The 11,367-nt window shown below is 33.5% G+C and overlaps 1 pseudogene; it reads right to left on the bottom strand.

Moving 5' to 3' along the window:
* Nucleotides 1–3,899: 3,899 nt before the first annotated feature.
* LOC111809083 (14 kDa proline-rich protein DC2.15 pseudogene) lies at nt 3,900–4,404 on the bottom strand (annotated as a pseudogene).
* Between the last annotated feature and the right edge of the window lie 6,963 nt (nt 4,405–11,367).

Here is an 11,367-nt window from a genome sequence, read left to right as displayed (position 1 = left end):
ATTGTGAGGTGAGAGATTGGTGTGGGAAAATTGGAGATGGGTTAGGGTTTTTATAGGGCTTATGGAAGCTGAATGATAAATAAAAAAATATAATGATAACTCCATCATTCATGTGTGGTATGCATTTTAGCTGGCAGGCTTAATTTTGGACACTTCCTCATATGGGTACCCATAAATTTCCTCTTCTTCTTCCCTTAATCTTTGGGAGCATAACTAACTTGAAATGTTGACTTCATCCAGATTTCCCGCGATATGGAACCAAATGAAAACGCGTTCTTGCTTCTAAGATTCTTAAGTTCACGGGTATCACCATTGATTTGGTTAGAGATGTTTGAGACTATCTTCATCCTCTCGCTTCCTATTTTAATTTTTACATCTTTATTTATTTATAGAAACGGAATCGATTAGTTCATAAATAAAATGTAAGGAGGGAATTGAGAAGGTGGATATACTCTTCATTTTCTGTCCCTTTTAGCTAACAGAAAAAAATTTCTCTTCAGTCTGTCTTACATTTTTGTTTGAAAAGCGATTCTTTCACTCATTTACGACAGTTCTTGGAAGAACCCAACTTCATATATTAAATAGATATCTCTAAATTTTCTATTTAATCATATGAAGAGGTGATAATATAGTTCAAATTTCTTGTATGACATTTTTTTTCTCAGTTCAATAGTACCAATGGTAACATAGATGTGGAAAGTGTACAAATAATATACTTTTAATATAGTTCAAGTTTTATAAAGAAAATAGAGATGCTTCACATGTCATACTATTATATATATAATATTTTCTGTTGTTATTGTATAATACTTCATATGCAAAACACTCCCATATATATATTTGTTTTCAATTACAAACATAAATTAATTCTTTGCCACCTAGCTCTCACACCCCATTGGAGATTCCAAATGATAAGATGAAATGGAATCACTTTTGATTCTTTAAACAAACAGCTGAGAAACGCTTAAAATGTTTAAAAGTTACTGTACATACTAATAAGATGCATTTTCTTTTTCAATGACTCAATTACGAGAACTACAAAATTAAGCATGTTTTGTTTAGAGTAATTTTATGTTGTGTTCTCCTATGAGTTATTTTAAGAAATATGTGTATGAGGACAAAACATGTTGAAAGAACCCATGTTAGCTTTTGGAATAGTTTTCACTCTTTGAAATGAAAAATAAGTAAGTAATCAGGCTTCTAAATACGTCAAAATTGGCTCCCAAGAGAGTAAAAATGGTAGGAAATGATCCAAAGATGTCAAAGGGGCTCAAAATGGACAAACCGAGCCAAAGGCACTGATCAGAGATGCTAGAGCGCGCCGAGTTGAGCCAGCCACAGCTCGGTCACGGGTTGATCATGCGAGTCAGCATCTTGCGGGTTGGCACAGCTCTGGGAGTTGGGTCATGGGGCATTGCTTTAATTTATTTAAATTCATGTGATGTGTTGATAACAATATTATTTTAAATGAATTTAATATAAACATTTAAGTTTATGGCTTTATTATGAAATGTTTTACTAACTTTTTTTTCACTTATTAGGCCTTTCATACATGCACTAGATAGTATCAAAATTCTAAGCTTATAGATTTTGTAGACTTAACGTAGGCTCAGAATGTTTTCATGGCCTTGCAGTGACACTTTGTCACCGTCATGTATGCCTTATGAAAGATAATAAATAATGTATATATGTTGATTTACTATGATTGTGAGTATTACATACTGTATTGATGAGTTAGAACATGTTTAGATTTAGTAAGATTTTTACTATAATTGTGAAGATATATAGTCTCACAAAAGGAGATTAATAAGCTACTAAATACTAGTATATGCATTAAAATGATTTTGCTGAATAAGGTTAGATGTTTGAGTCAGATGTCTCCAAAATTAAAAAAACAATGTAGTGTTGTGACTAGATAATCGAAAAAAGATGTACCCACTTGTACTATAAATTGCTTCAAATGAATTGACCAAGTAGGCTTGATAGACCCTAAGAACCTATAGACTATTATGGATATCGAGAGTGGTAGTGTCATAGAAAAAATCTATCACCATGAAATATGTAACTATGGAATCATGGTGTTGGTACAAAAAGGGGAAAGAGTGATTTGGGCTTGTCAAAGGAAAATTTTACAAGCTAGTGAAATGAAGAAATCTCCTTGGCTCGACTCTAATTGTGAGATTCAAAACTGAATTCGAGACAGTTACAGGTGTAAAATTTACGAGATGATTTAAAGGACTATGAAAAAATTAAGACAAGAACAGGGTGACAACGACCTAAACCGGACAATTTTTTCATAATGCAAGTGACTTTAAAATAACCCACTAAAATGGACTTCACTGCTCATTAAATTTTAACTGAAGAGTTAATAGAACGTGATTAGGTTATACATGAAATTTGTGGTTATTGTATTATGTTAAGAGGCTAAACCAAGGATAGGTGTAAAATGACAAAAATGCCTCTATAGTACACACCACCGATCTTTGACTCGAGTGATCTCTAAATAGCAGAAATTTTTACGATGAAATTTATTTCTTGGTTTAAAGGGATTATTCAAAGTTTAAAGCTATTGGAATATGTTAAAGAACTCAAACCAAAATTTGAGGGTGGTAAATGATTAAAATAACCATGTAAGAATTATGAGATGTTTCAACACCCTAAAAAGACTTCAAATGTTATGGAACTTTATATAAGATTTATTTATGAGCTTAAGGCTAATCATGTGAGACCTCACGAGGGATAAGAACACGTTTGGGGCACCAACCATGAGGAAAATAATGAAACTACCCAAAGACTCTTTATAAGAAATCAAGGTTTGTATGAATACTATGCTTATGAAATTTGATGTTTAAAAATTTATGCATATTATCATAATTGTTTATAACTCATATCAATTTGGACTTACATGTTAAGAATCTTGCTTTTATTGTGCCTCAAGACTTAACAAAAAAACTCTTAGAGTTAGAACTCAAGATACCCTAAAGACTTTCAGACGATGTCGTAAGGAGCATATGAAGCTTAGATGCAGGTATTAGGTCTTGTTGCGGAGAACGCATAAAACCTAGGTATAGACTAGAATTGAGTTGTTCAATGACCGTAGGACCCATAAATCTCCTAGGGAGAGATGTATAGGGGACAATAACCTTTGAACCAAAGTTCTTGGTAAAAAAAAAAAAAAAAACACGTACCAATAGAGGTATCCCTCAAGCAAAAATGCTAGAGAACCACAACACTTAGGAAGAGGGGATACAAGTTATTGTAGGATGTTTGGAAATTATTAATCTGTCAACCCAAGTAAAATTCATGCGATAAGTTGAATTATGACGACCTACCGACGACATAGATGTTACAACTCCTAAATAATCTAGAAAAAAAGTAGGAAAATATAGTAATGAACTTCATCGTAGGTGAACTTCGAAAGGATATACGGTGGTATGGACAATAATCGTTAAACTTACCAAGTCCAAATACTAATTTTCACACAATGATACCTAAATTGTAGGCAGTTGGACACAACCGTATATGAAAGATATTGTAGGAATGAATGGAGTGTCTGTGTCGATAGAGTCGGACCAAAACTCATTCTTCACCTCTAATTTCTAGTGCAGTCTTTAGAAAACATGGATCATGCACTTGAATTTTAACACTTAACGGTGCTCTCCACCAACAAACAAACCGAATGTCTAAGTCAATTGTTATAAGACATTTTATGTATTTGCGTGTTAAATTTATCAAGCAGTTGAGGCTCGAAGAGGTAACTCGTTAAACTGGTGGTAGAATTACGAAAAGAAGACGGAAATAATAAATTCTTTCATTTTAATATATTAAAACATCAATCACTAAGCAAATCACCATTAGGTGAACTTATTGACCTTCAAACACAAATGGAAAAAACAAGAAGAAAAACAAAGAAGCGAGCTACAATTGTAGTTATTTTAAGACATTAACCAATATTGAATAATAATTGAAGCAACAAAGATGGTAAATTAGCACTGGAATCCATTGGGAACTTTCTTGCCGCAGGCATTGAGAAGCAAGCTGAGGGAGATGGGGATGTTGAGGTCCTTTCCTAACACATTGGCTTTTAGGGCAGTGCAAAGACACACCGCAGCTTCAAGATCAACTAGGCCATTGATCAGACTGCAGCAGGGAGTCACCGGTGGCTTGCCGATGGTTGCATCGACCAGACCGCCGAGCAATTTGGCACAAACTCCTAGTTTAAGAGTGTCTTTAGGGCATTTTCCATCCTCAGGGGAAGGTGTGGGGTTAGGGTAGCAGTCACCACAGGCCGAGACGAGGGAGAAGAAGAAAAGATTGAGAGCGAGGAGTAAGGCGAGAGAGGCAGTAGCTTTGAAAGCCATTGTTTTGAACTGAATGGAAACCAAAAGTAAGGTAATTGTGAGGTGAGAGGTTGGTGTGGGAGAATTGGAGACGGGTTGGGGTTTTTATTGGGCTTATGGAAGCTGAAAGTGGCGTACAATCATAAAAAAATAATGATAACTCCATCATCGATGTGTGATAAGGACTTTAGCTGGCAGAGTTGAAGAGCTCAGAAGTTTATGGAAACAGCTTAATTTTGGAGACTTGGTGAGATGGGGTCCCATAATTTTCCTCTTGTTCTTCCCTTAATCTTTGAGCTCATAACAAACTTGAAATGTTGACTTCATCCAGATTTCCCGTGATTTGGAGCAAAATGTAAACGCGTTCTTATTTCCAAGATGTTTGAGACCATCTTCATCCTCGCTTTCTATATCAATTTTCACTCATAATGTTTTTTTTTTTTTTTTTTTTTTTTTTTTTTTTTGTAGAAATCAAATTAAACACTTCATAGTAAAATGTAAGGAGGGAATTGGACAGGTGTCCGGTGAAGATGGGAAGGGTAATATATTCTTATCTTTAGAACCTTTTAGCTAACACAAAGAAATTTCTCTCCACTTCCTCTTCCATGAATAGCAACTCTGTTCTTTGAAGAATCCAACTCCGTATTTAATACATATCTCTAAATTTTCTATTTAATCCTAGCATTTGAAGAGGTAATAATATAGTTCAAATTTCTTGTATGGCATTTTTTTTTCTCCATTCAATAGACTTTGTTCTATTTGAGTTCATGCCATTGCAATAACCATTAAATTTAGTCCATATATTAGTTATGGTGTTTTTTTTTCTTAAAAAAGAATTAATGAACCTTCTCTAATAAGTTTTGAAAGTATGTCCTTCATGAAATTGATAATATTTATTTTTTTATTTTTAAAGAAATATTCGTTCACATCGACCTTTTGTTAACATTTTTATCTACATTTACATAAAATTTAAATTTTCAGATTAGCATCGATATTTTAAACTTTGGTTATATCTAGGCATTTTAAATTATATGATTTTCATATAGATGCTTATTGATTACCATTAACAATGTTTACTAAATTATGATGATGTGGCATACCTCTATTGGGCCAATGATATTTAAATTCGATACCACATGAAAAACAATAAAACATATAATATGATCAGTTTCATAAAGAAATAGAGATGCTTCACATGTCATACTATTATATGAATATATAGAGATTGTTAGAATGATATTTTCTGTTGTTATTGTATAATACTTCATATGCACAACACTCCCATATACATATTTGTTTTCAATTACAAATATAAATTAATACTTTGCCACCTAGCTCTCACATCCAATTCCAGATTCCAAATTATAAGATAATATATGAAAATTACAAAATTTAATCAAATTAATTAATGTATATTAGAATTGGGTGTATTTGTAAGCTAGAGAGATATATATGTAATTTTAACACTCAGTAAAGAATGAAAACATAAATGAACTAGGATCACATTAAAAAAAAAAAAAGTGATGTTTAAATATAGGATGGCTAAGAAAGGCTTAAAGTTTAAAAGTTACTATATATATTAATAAGGTGAATATTTCTTTTAGATGACTCAATCATGAGATATACAAAATTAAGCATGTTTTTCTTAGAGTAATTTTATGTTGTGTGATATTCTATGATTTTTTTTTTAAGAAATATGTGTGTGAGGACAAAACATGGTGGAAGAACCAAGGTTAGTTTGTGGTATCCAAAGTAAGTAACCAATCCTCTCAAAACGTCAAAATTGGCTCCCAATAGAGTAAAAATGATAGGAAAGGATCCAAAGATGTCAAAGGGGGCTCAAAATAGACAAATCGAGCCAAATGCACCGATCAGAGATGCTAGAGCGCGCCAAGTTGAGCCAGCCACAGCTCGATCACAGGTCGATCATGCAGATCAGAGTGGCTTGCGAGTTGGCACGGATCTAGGAGTTGGGAAATGGGGTGTTGTTTTAGTTTATTTAATTCATGTGATGTGTTTTTCCGCTATGTTGTTGATAACAATATTTTTAAATGAATTTAGTATGAACGTTTAAGTCTATGGCATCGTTATGAAATATTAGGCATGTCATGCATGGAGTGGCTTCTCCATTTTATTATAAAAAATAGGGTTGCTAAAGTTAGTATCAAAGCTCTAGGCTTATAGATTTTGTAAATTACCCTACAATGTAGGCCCGGAATGCTTCCATGGCCTTGCAGCGACGCTTTGTCACTGTCAGGTATGCCTTATGAAAGATAGTAAATAATGTACATATGTTGATTTACTATGCTTGAAATGTGAGTACTACATAATGTATCGATGATTTAGAACATGTTTAGATTTAGTAAGGTTTTTATTGTAATGGTGAAGATATATAGTCTCACGAAAGGAGGTTAATAAGCTATTAAACACTAGTATACGCATTAAAATGATTTTATTGAGGAATGTTAGAATGTTTCAATCAAATGTCGTGAAATCTAGAAAAACAATGTAGTGTTGTGACTAGAAACACGAAAAAGGATGTACTCTCATGTACTTATAAATTGTTTCAAATGAAACGACCAAGAAGGCTTGGTAGACAATTAGAACTTATAGACTACTATAGATATGGAGTGTAACGCCGAGGCTTTATATATTAAAATAAAAATAACAAAATAAAGAAGAAAAAAAACTGACCACCCCTCCTTAAATCTCTCCTCCCCTCCCCTAAAATACTTCCTTCATCCAGTATCAATAATCCAACGAACAAAACAGAAACACAAACATAATGGAGAGATAGTTAATGGAGAGATGGTTAGACAATAATGATGGAGAGATGGTTAGAATGGAGAGATTGAGAAGGAAGGTGGAAAGATGGTAGGCAGATAAAAGGAAGAGAGATGTCTCTCGAGAAAGGTTAGTAGTCAGATTTACTTTTTTTTTTAAGGAAAGATATCAGCAATTATTTAGATCTGAGTTAGAAATTTAGAAATTATCTGTGAAATTATCTGTTGGAATGATCTGAAGTAGAAATTATCTATCCAGTCCATTAAAATTGGTCAGAAAAAAAATAGATAGATAAGAAAGAGAGGAATATAGGAAAAAGGAAGATTTGGAAAACCTATTCAAATATAAAAAATAATAATAATAATAAATAAATAAATAAATAAAAGAAGATTTGAAAACCTGATGAAAAGAGAAAAAAAAACCGATAAAAGAGAGGAAGATTGGGAAAACAGATCAAATAATTAAAAAAAAAAAACAAAAAAAAAAACAATACATGGATAGAGAGGAAGATTGGATTTAGAAATAGTAAAGTCAAACAAAATTTGGAATATAATTAAACTGCTGAACAAAATTAAACTATTTAGATAATTAAATGATTTAGATATGGTTAACTCCAGTAAAAAACTACTTAAAAGAATTATAGAATTAAACTCCGGTAAAGAAAGAGACGGATTAAAAGAAGGATTAAAAGAATTAGATTTAAATTGCTTAAAATAATTAGATAGGGAGGTAGAATTGAAATTCTTAAAAAAAAAAAAAAAAAAAAAAAAAAAAAAAAAATATATAGAGGTAAAAGAAAAGAAAAAAACAAAACAAAAGGGAAGATTTTAGGAAAGAAAAGAAAATTAGATCGGTTTGAAATTGGCAAATACTGTTCAGATCGAGTACAGTGAACCAAATTAAAATATAACATAGAAGAGAAATAAGATGAGAGAAGGAAAATGGAAGATATGAGAAATTATTATATATTTGTATCTATAGATATAACATTAAAGGTTGAATTATCCAAGCCGCTTGAAATATTAATAATATTGACATATCTTTAATTTAAGTTTTAAGTTTTATTATTCTATATAATTTAGAAACAATGAAAACATGGAATTCGATTTTTATTGAGGCCGTTTAGAGCCGTATTTGACACTATTAGTTGGATTATTCATTAAAATGTGAAATACTAAAATAAAAGGTGACGAACGATGCGATAGGAAGCAAACCTTGGCAACATTTGGTGTAGTTCTCGAGGAACGGGAGCTTACGTTAAATAAATTAGGGAATACTTCGGCTAAGGCCAACCAGGTAAGTGGCCTTACTATAGGATAGGCTAAAAATTGTATGAATTACAATGATGTATGAACTATGTCGTACGATGCGATATATGAGTTATGATGATGTATGACTTATGATGATGTATGAGTTATGATGATCTGCGGGTTACGATACTTGATGATGTGCTCAGTATATATATATTTTGATGAATGTCGTACTTGATATGTTTGATGCACTTTGTGGCAATATGATGAGTATGATGATTGCGTGACGTTTACCCTAATATGATGATGTTTTCCATATTGAGCATGCTATATGATGATGAGTGCCATATTGCATTATGTCGTTAGATCGACATAGGACACAACCCTAAGAGCGTGAAAATGATATTAATATAAATATGCACGAGTATGTGTTACCTAGAGTAACAAAGAGATGAGACTAGAGGGTTGTGTCAGAAGAGATATTATGATGGATTTAGAGGGACCTCATGCATATTGTATGTTCATAAGCATAGGGCTACTTCCCCTAGAGATGATGAGTGCGGACGCGCACCGTATGATGAGCGCGAATGCGCATAAGTGCGAATGCACACAGATGAGGGTGTTCATGAGGCGCATGACACTATGGGGTTCCGCTGACCTCCGGACCTCGCTACATATTAGCTTGACCAGAGGGTCCAGGGGGTGTGCGAGCGCCCTGGAGATTCACACTCGCACGTGTGAGTTGTGTGTAGGGAAGTACTACACATCCAATTTGTCCGAGACTGGAGGCCACCCCTAAGATGATTAGAGATAGGTCCCTAAATCATGATTGCATGTGTTTGCATTTGCATGACCCCTATAGTGGGGCCACTTACTGAGTATTCTTTGAAATACTCAGGCCGTGTGCCACATCATTTTTCAGGTAAAAGCAAGGCACACTTGTACGGAGGACAGCGGCATCGCGAGCAAAGACTGTGGCGTGTGCATAGGGTAGATTCATATTTAAATTTCTAGTCTTAAGTTAGAATAAGTTGTTTTGCATTTCATTGTTTTAAATTATTTTGTATTTGTTTTTGTTTTCTCTAAATTTCAGTATTTCATATTTAAACACGTAAGACCATGGCTGTGTTTTCCAGAGAAGAAGTTGTTTTAAACTTTTTTTTTTTAAGTTTACGTTATCAATTATGTTCATGTAAGAGTTATATTTCTGCATTATAAATGAGCATGAGACGTTAGTAGCGACTCTGAGTATGTGGAAATTTAGGGTCGTTACATCGAGAGTGATAGTGTCAAAGAAAAATTATATCACTACGACATATGTAACTATGAAATCACCGTGTTGTTAGGAACAGGGGAAAAGTGATTTGAGCTTGCCAAAGGAAAATTTTACAAGCTAATGAAATGAAGGAATCTCCTTGATGGATTCTAATTGTGAGTTTAAAGTCGAATCCGAGTCAATTTCAGGTGTGAAATTTACGAGATGGTGAAAGAACTATGGAAAAATTAAGACAAGAACTGAAAGTCAAAGACCTAAACCGGACAATTGGCTGAGAATGCAAGTGAATTTAAAATAACCCACTAAAATGGACTACCCTACTCATGAAATGTTAATAGAAGGCTTAATATAACACGGTAGGGTTATGCATGAAATTTGTGGTTATTGTATTACGTTGAGGGGCTAAACCAATGATAGGTGTAAGATGACCAAAATTTCTCTATAATTACACACCACTAGTTTTTAACTCGAGTGGTCTCTAAATAGCAGAAAATTTTTAGGAGTTTTATTTCATGGTTTAAATGGATTAGGCAAGGTTTGAAGTTATTAGAATAAGTTAAGAACTCAAACCAAGATCTGAAGTGGTAAATGATCAAAATACCCCGATGTTTCAACAACCTAAAAAGACTTCAAATGTTATGAAACTTTATATGAGACTTATTTATGAGCTTAAGGATAATCATGTGAGACCTCACGAGAGAATTAGAACATGTTTGGGCACCACCCATGAAGAAAAAGATGAAACTACCCAAACACTATTTATAAGAAATCAAGGTTTGCCTGAATACTAGGTGACAAGATGCTTATGAAATATAGATGTTTATGAAAAATTTATGTAGGTTACAGAATTGTTTATGACTCATATGGATTAGAACTTACATGTTAAGAATCTTGCCATGGTTGTGCCTCAAGACTTACCAAAGAACTCCTAAGTTAGAACTCAAGATACCCTAAAGACCTCCTTATGTACAATGCAACATGGTATGACACAGACTATGTAGGTATTAGGCTCTGTTGTAGATATTCAGACGATGTTGTAGGGAGCACATGAAGTTTTAGATGTAGGTATTAGGCTCTGTCACAGGGAACGCATAAAACCTAGGGCATAGGTTAGAATTGAGTTGTTCAATGACCATAGGACCCTATAAATCTCCTAGGAAGAGTGTCTAGGGGACAATAACCTTGGAATCAAGGTCCTCGGTACAAAAAAAAACATGTACCATGGGGTTATCCCTCAAGGAAAAGACGCTATACAACCACAACGCTTAGGAGTGCATATGGTTGGTAATAAGAAGTGCAACAATTTAAGGGAGTATAATGATGACATCTTACCAAGGAAGCGGGGAAGCAAACTATTGTAAAATGTTAGGAAATTATTAATGTGTCAACAAGTAAGAATTCATGTGGCACGTGTTTGATGAGTTATGACGACTTAAGGACGATAGAGATGTTACAACCCCTAAATATTCTAGATTGGAAACAGGAAAATATAGTAATAGCTTCATCATAGGCGAATTTCGAAAGGATATACGATGATATGGACGATCATCGTCGAACTAACCAAGTCGATAGATATTGTAAGACAATTGGACACAACCATATATAAAAAATATCGTAAAATTGCATGGGGTGTCTATATCGATAGAGTTGGTCATTTTGAATTTCCTCATCGGAAGAAGTTGAACAAAATTTTGGTGGAAGCATTAGGAAAAGAAGA

This window comes from Cucurbita pepo, chromosome 13, assembly GCF_057944985.1.
Source record: "Cucurbita pepo subsp. pepo isolate OVF chromosome 13, ASM5794498v1, whole genome shotgun sequence".
Classification (NCBI taxonomy): Eukaryota; Viridiplantae; Streptophyta; class Magnoliopsida; order Cucurbitales; family Cucurbitaceae; genus Cucurbita; species Cucurbita pepo.
The sequence above is the reverse complement of the archived record's forward strand: the minus strand, read 5'-3'. Positions and strand labels throughout refer to the sequence as shown.